Raw genomic sequence first — 7,500 nt, forward strand, 5'->3', positions numbered from 1 at the left:
ATTCTGGGTGCTCTATTTGTGAGGGGCTCAGGACCAGAGCCATTAATGAACGTAGGGCCAATTTGGTCCTCAAAGGACTTCTCCCCTCTGGTTCTCCCTCTTCTGCTGCTTTGGTTGCTTTTCCCTCAGTTCCAAAGGCTGGGCGCAAGAAATTTCAACAATGGGACCCCAGACCTTCTAAAGGAGATTGGAAGAGATCCTCTTCTTTTTCTTCTCCTGGTCCTTCTACCTTGGGCTCACAGAACCTAATGGTCCCAAAACCTTCAAGTCCCCCAGTTGCCCTGGTAGGTTAGTCTCCCCGTTTTTGCCTTCCACCCCACCAGATTGGTTACTGGAATCTTTGCCTTCACCACAGTTCCAACCCTGTCCAGCTCAGATCTGACATACAAGACCATCTTCATCTAAAAGACCTTCTAAGCCCCCATTGGTGGTGTCGTCCATCCAGTCATCAAGGTTGGTGAGCAGTACTAAAACTTTTTGCAGATGCAATTATGCCTTATCGCTTAGGGTCTGGGTCCAGTACCAGGACTCTCAGCACCATCCTTTTGGCTTCCTCTCTCAGCCTCTTCGGATCCAAGGTCTTCAAAGCGAGCTGTTTTTCCACCCTCTGTTTCTGACCCAATGTATTGGCTGTCTTCAGCTTTGACTCTTTCCTTGGTTGCTTCAACTTCAACATTTTCTGGGCCATCAGGACCTCGGAGTTATGACATTGAAGCCAGAGTATTCAGGCCGGAGTCAATGATTCCTGCTTTAGGATCATCTCTTATACTCAGGGCTTTGGCTTTGGACAACTCAGCTCTGATATCAACATCAGGGCTAGGCATGATTTTCTCAGGATTTGGGGTTGTGTCTGGTACCTGTGGGTACAGGGACCCTTAGCCATGAGAGACTAGATTCTGCCTTGGCTTTCAATATTGTAGAGAGGATGTTCTCCTCTCAGGAAAAGGGTTGGACTTCTCCAGCTTGTGTCCCTTCCCTTCCTCATCAGTGCCTGTGAGCAGTCATCACTCTGCTCCTGGACAGCCTGCATTGGAGAGCCTCCATCCTGCCCTATGGTGGGGCTCCCTGACTCTTCCCCTTCCTTGTCTGCTTTGTCTGAATGTGAGGTTTCAGGAAAGAGGAAGTACAAGGGGAACCTTGACTCCCCATAGGAGTCTATCACCAAGGATACTGACCCCGAAGAAGGACAGCAGTCCCTTAAGTCTCTGTGGGATGATGCTTCTTTTGATGACTTATAGGTGCTACTTCACCAGCACAGAGGCTGGACCATCAAAGCACCCTCTCCAGAGGAGTTAGTATTTTTGGAGGCCTTCTGCATAGGCCCATCCCCCTCCAGGCACTCTTGTAGAGACCTAGTGCCCCAGAGGGAGTGGAAGGAACTCAACATGGTGGGGCCTATCCCCAAGAAGCCAGATAAGATTCTCATTCCCCCAAGGACAGGCTGCATTGAAGTAAGGGTCCAGCCGTTGATGCTGTTGTGATGGTGGCTGCCACCAAGATGGAGATTTCTGAGGAGAGTTCCTCACTACACCCTCTGGACAGGGAGTGTCAAGCTTTGGGTCATTTATGCCTCAGCCACTTACTTATCACAGTTTACAAGACTTCAGTGGGACTTGGTGTCTGAACTGTCAATAAATCTCAAGCTGCAACAGTCTCTGAAGAAGCAGAAGATGCTGGAGAGTCAGTTGACCACCCTGCTTTCCATTGTTAATGTTTTCATGAAGCTTATCTCAAACGTGGCCAAGGGAGCATCTCAAGAGGCTGGCTCTGGTGTTGCCATATGATGCCACACCTGGATGCATTTATGTAGCTTTGCAGATTACTTCAAGACATCTTTTGTCAATGCCCCTTTTGATGGTTATTACTTATTTGGGCCAAAGTTTAAAGATACTCTGACAAGGAGTTAACAGAATGGGAAGATACTGTCTGCCATTGGAGTGCACTTCGCCACCCCTCAGTGGACCTTTTTAGGGAATCAGAAGGGGGGTAAGCATCTTCTCTTGAGAAAGTCACAGCAGTCTTCACAGTATGCTCCTTTGGAGGGTTCCTCCTGAGGATGGGGAGAATCATAATGGATGCTGGCATGGGACTGGGGTGGTCCACAGAATCAGAGTTTCCCTGAGGCTTTCTCCAGTAAGCCCTTTCAGTGACCCTGAAGGATTGCCTGACTGCTTTACTCTGGAGGCAGTCAGGGGTCACTTGGCTCTTCACCCAAAAGCTTGGGAGGCCATCACCTCAGACACATGGGTTTTAAGAGTCCTATCCATAGGTTATTACATTCCCTTTTCAGAAGTTCCAAACTGTCATCAAAGATGTCTCCCATACGTTCATCCCATCAGAGACTATATGCAGCTGTAGAAATCCACAAGCTGCTTGCAGATCAAGTTATCCAGGAGGTCCCACCAGGCCAGCAAGGATCCAGGGTCTATTCCAGGTTCTTTTTAGTACCAAAAAGATGGAAGACCTCAGACCAATTTTGGATTTAAGCAAGCTAAGTCAGTTCATGAGAAAAAAGCAAATTGCAGATGGTCACTCTGCAGTCCATCTTGCCTCTTCTAAGGATGATGTGCTCAACAGACCTCAAGGATACTTACCATCATATCAAGATAGACAGGTACTCCAGAAGGTTTCTGCATTTCCATCTGGGAGCCAGTCATTACCAGTTCAAGGCCCTGCCATTTGGTTTCACCACAGCCCCTTAAGTGTTTACCAATAAATGGCAGTGGTTGCAGTTTGGCTCTGGTTCCAGGCATTTCAGGTCTTTCTGTACCTGGATGATTGGTTCCTCACCCCCCACAACAGCATAGTTGATCACTGCTGTGGATTCCTCACTCCTACTGTGTGATAATTTAGGCATCACAATCAATTATCCCAAATTGAGCCTTCAGCCTGTGCAAGTTTTAGAGTTTACAGGGTGTCATTTGGACAAATTCAATCAAATCATCACTAGCTTCCACTTTCCAGAGTTTTCCGCCTTCACACTCAGGCCTTGTCAGTGCTTGCAACTTCAAAGCCTCCAGTTCATACATTTATGAAACTTCTAGGTCATCTGGCAGCATCCATAGGGTTGGTTCCTTTAGCCAGATATCATATAAGGGCTCTGCAGTGGACTCTGGCCATCCAGTGGTCCTTGCTTACTCATCCAATGGCCTTCCTAATACGGTTATCTGTAAACCATTTGTTCTTTCATCTCCCTCAGCCATGGGAGTCTATATTACATAATCGAAGAGACACTTCTTTGAATACATAATAATGGACACCAAAAGACTGAACTCCCAAAACCGCAAATGGCCACATCCGTGAATTTTTTCCTAGAGAAAAAATTCAGTTGGCCATTCCCGGGGTTCACCCTTTTCCTCAGCATAGAGTGATCTTGTAGTTGGTATATTTAGTTAGGGAGGGTGTGGAGGGTGAAGCCCACCCACTTAAATTAGATTTGAAGTGTGTGTGTTTGTTTACGACCCCGCAAATTTTTTCCCTAGGAAAAAATTTGTGAATGTGGCCATTCGCAGTTTTGGGAGCTCGGACTTTTGGTGTCGATTATTACATATCTGAAGAAGTGTCTCTTTGATTACGTAATATAGACCCCAGCCACAGTCACCATGGACCCCTCCCTTCTGGGGTGGTGGGGAATTTCAAAGGAAGAATAATGCAAGGGTCCTGGTCATCTGCAGAGGCCCACATTCACATTAATGTTAGAGAGATGAGAGCAGTCTTTCTTACATTGCATGTCTTTCAGGACACCCTACTGAGAGGTGTGATTGTGATACAGATGGACAATATGTCTGTTTTTAGGTATTTCAACAAGCAGAGAAGAACATGTTAATTTCCTCTTTGTTGGAAGGTCATGAGAATTTGTCAGTGGGCAAAGTACATCCAGGGAAATCCAACATAATGTCCAAAAGCATCAGCAGGAGCATTCTAATATCTCACAAGAGGTCCCTAAATCTGGAGATTACAGCTTGGATTTTTCAGCACTGGGGCACTCCATTTTGTGACCTACTTGTCTCCCCACCCAACACCAAGTGCAGCAGCTATTACACTGTAGTCACCTCTCTAGGACAGTCATGCAAGGATGCTGTGGGGTTTTCTTGCCCCCTGGGACTCCTTTACACTGCAGAACTACTGTGATCCTCATAGCCCCCCTTTTGGCTTCATCAGGTGTGGTTTCCCTTTCTTTTTACCTCTTCTGAAGTACCCCACTTGGATACTGAATCCCATTCCAGATCTCTGGATCTCCCCAACCTTCAGTCCCTCAAGTTAACACCATGGTTCCTCCACTTCCCTTGGCTGTTGTTCACATATTGTCATCATCTCAAAAGTAGTCTACTTGGAAGGTGTATTCCAGTAAATGGAGAAGGTTCATTATGCGGGCAGAATCTTGGAATCCATTCTGGATTTTATAGATGAGTTGCTTCAGTCAGGTTCCAGTTTTTCTACTATTAAACTGCAATTAGCAGCTATTTCTAATTTTTATGTTGGCAGTGATAATGAGCCTTTGATGTTCCTCAAGATTTCTAAGGAATTCCTCGGTGATACTTTTTCATTACTTCCTCCAGTTCAAGATCTGGTTCCTCCATGGGATTTGCCCTTTGTTTTGCAGGTCCTCCATTTGAACCTACATCTACTTATGACTTGAAGCTGTTCCCTTGGAAAACTGTTTTTGGTGGCATTTACTTCTGCAAGGAGGGTTTCAGGGTTTTAAGCTCTTGATTCGTCACCTCCTTATTTGGTATTCAATAAAGATGGGGTTCCTCTTCATTCATACCCTTCTTTTCTGCCAGAGGTAGCTTCTGAGAATAACCTTAAGAGTTCTATTCATCTTCCTGTGTTTTTCTCAGTTTCTCCAATAAATGTGAATACCTTTTGCATTGTTTATATGTACATAGGCAACTGAGATTTCATTTGAACCACACCAAAGCTTTCAGAAAATCCAGTCAATTATTTGCCTCTTTTTCAAAATCCTGTCTGAGATCACTTGTATTTAAAATGACTTTATACAAGTGGCTGTCAGATTGTATTTTATTTGTATAATCTTGGAAAGGTAAGACCTTTCCACACAAGCCTAATGGTCATTTGACAAGGGCTATGGCTATTTCTACAGCTTTGCTTTCTGGAGTATCAGTGGATGCAGTTTGTACAGCTACTGCTTAGCTTGGTCACCACACTTTTGTGTCACATTATAAGATGGATATTCAGTCTAGAGCCAGGGCTTCCTTTGGCTTCACTGTGCTGTGGAATATCCTTCCTTAGTTCCCCCCGATGAATTTTTCATGACCGGGACTACATATAGAGATAGATATTATGTAGCATGCTTAAATAATTAGCATTTAACTTTTTTTAATAAATAAAAAAGAAAAAATACATTATCCTGAAAGGCAGTGCTCACTTACATAGACTAAAAAAAAGACTTACCTAGGTGGATAGAAAAAGAAACAACAATCTCTGACATTAGCCATTTCATGGTAAATGAAGCAGGTAAATTAGCAGTTGAAGAAATTAGTCTGTATATAACATTCAGGCTCTTTTTGTCTATGACACTTTAGTCATTGATAATGGACATTAAACAATGACTGGACGTTAACATTCAAAAACGAGCATATACCAATGGAAAAAAATCCAGTCGCCTGGACTGTCTTCTATTAATATATGCTACAGAAACTCTACTTTTTTATTTTATTCTTTTTAAAAAATAAACTTTCAAACACCGGAGACTTCAAAAGAATGAAACATATGGGACAGAGAAAAATACAAGGATAGTCAGGTACTACAGTGCATCATGAAAGCCCCAGGATACCAGGGGAAAAAAAGCAGAAGAGCAGCACGGCACCCTTATACAAGGGCATTTTTTAAGAAAAATAATTAACTTTTTTTTTTTAAATAATGTCATTGTATAATAGCAATAACCCACAACTGGGTGTGGGTAATGCTTATTTACCCATGGTTAGCTTTGTTTCGTCACTCGGATTTCACCCTCATGATCAAACCACACCAACCATGGGTAACCAGGATTACTCACACCCAGCCATGGGTTATTGCTGTATTATTTTATTAATGACATCTAAGACAGTGTCATTTCTTCAGCCAAAACACAAGTACTATACTTGAGTATCATATTTCTAAAATGTTGTTTTCATCATATATGCTGAAGACATGAGAAACACGAATATTTATTGCTTTACAGAACTAGGTACTTGCATTGGATGAAGGGCTAAAAGTCAAAAACACGCACACTTGTGTGTGTGTGTGTGTGTGTGTGTGTGTGTGTGTGTGTGTGTGTGTGTGTGTGTGTGTGTGTGTGTGTATGTGTATATATATATATATATATATATATATATATATATATATATATATATATATATATACACATTATATATTATATATGTGTGTGTGTGTGTGTGTGTGTGTGTGTGTGTGTAAAGAGAGAGAGGCCAGTAGGTCAGTGAAAAAAATTATCAACACAGAAAGCCAGTAAATGCAGAACACTAAACTCCATAATTACCCCAAAACAGAACTGCAGTTACATTATACACCAAAACACCCAGTAGAAAATACCCATAGGCCAGAAAGGAAGCAGAAGTAGGCAACTGTACAGTAAAACATGGCAACAAGGATGCACCATGGCAACAGTAAACATTACAGGACAGTCTGATGCTACTAGGCATACCCCACAAACAAGCAGGTGACAATTTTGTTATAAAACACATACATACTGTGCCTGTTTTGGGGATTCCTTCCATGATGTTCTGTTAATTCATGATTCATGCATGTTCCTCTCTGTACAATAAAGGCTGCAGCTGCATTACATTTCTCATCAATTCAGTCTGTTACTGTTCTGATATGCATTGCTGTGCTTAGCTCCTGCTCCATGGCTGAGCCCTTTCTGGGCTTTGGTGTACTCATTCATTGAGTGGTATTACTGAAGTTCGTGTTTGCATTATTAAGCTTACTGACTTGCAGTCCTAGATTCATTTACCTTTTCTCTTTAAGTTTTCCTCTCAGTGATTGTGACCCTGTAAGTAATTATATTAAATAACATGGGGTGTGAGGGGTACAGGGATTGCCTCCCATAAAATACTAATTTCAGACAAATGTCCATTTGCAGTATTGCAGTATTCTGATCACAGGTTTTTGCATTTAAATTGGGCTCATATTCTTTGAAACATGTCTTTTAATGAGAATGCTTAGAGCTTAGCATCTGTCCCAAAATATGTCTAGATGACACCAGTACTAAGAGTATTTCATATTAGTGTACCAAATTATAATTCAGCAAGGGTACTCCATTAACTTTTAGTGTGCATTTAAATGTTATAACTTTAACTTCCCTACAGTTTTTGTGAATTGCAAGGCATCTTCAAAAGCCATTGCAAGAATGCAGTAAATGCTTGTTTATCAGTCTCTTTACATAAATAGCACTGCATTTTATAGCATAGACTGGTGGTTATTTACAAACTTCACTGCTGATATCACAAGTAATTTGTAAGCACTACATGTGCCCTA

Source organism: Protopterus annectens, chromosome 11.part0, assembly GCF_019279795.1.
Source record: "Protopterus annectens isolate FY-2018-M chromosome 11.part0, PAN1.0, whole genome shotgun sequence".
In the NCBI taxonomy this organism is placed as follows: domain Eukaryota; kingdom Metazoa; phylum Chordata; order Ceratodontiformes; family Protopteridae; genus Protopterus; species Protopterus annectens.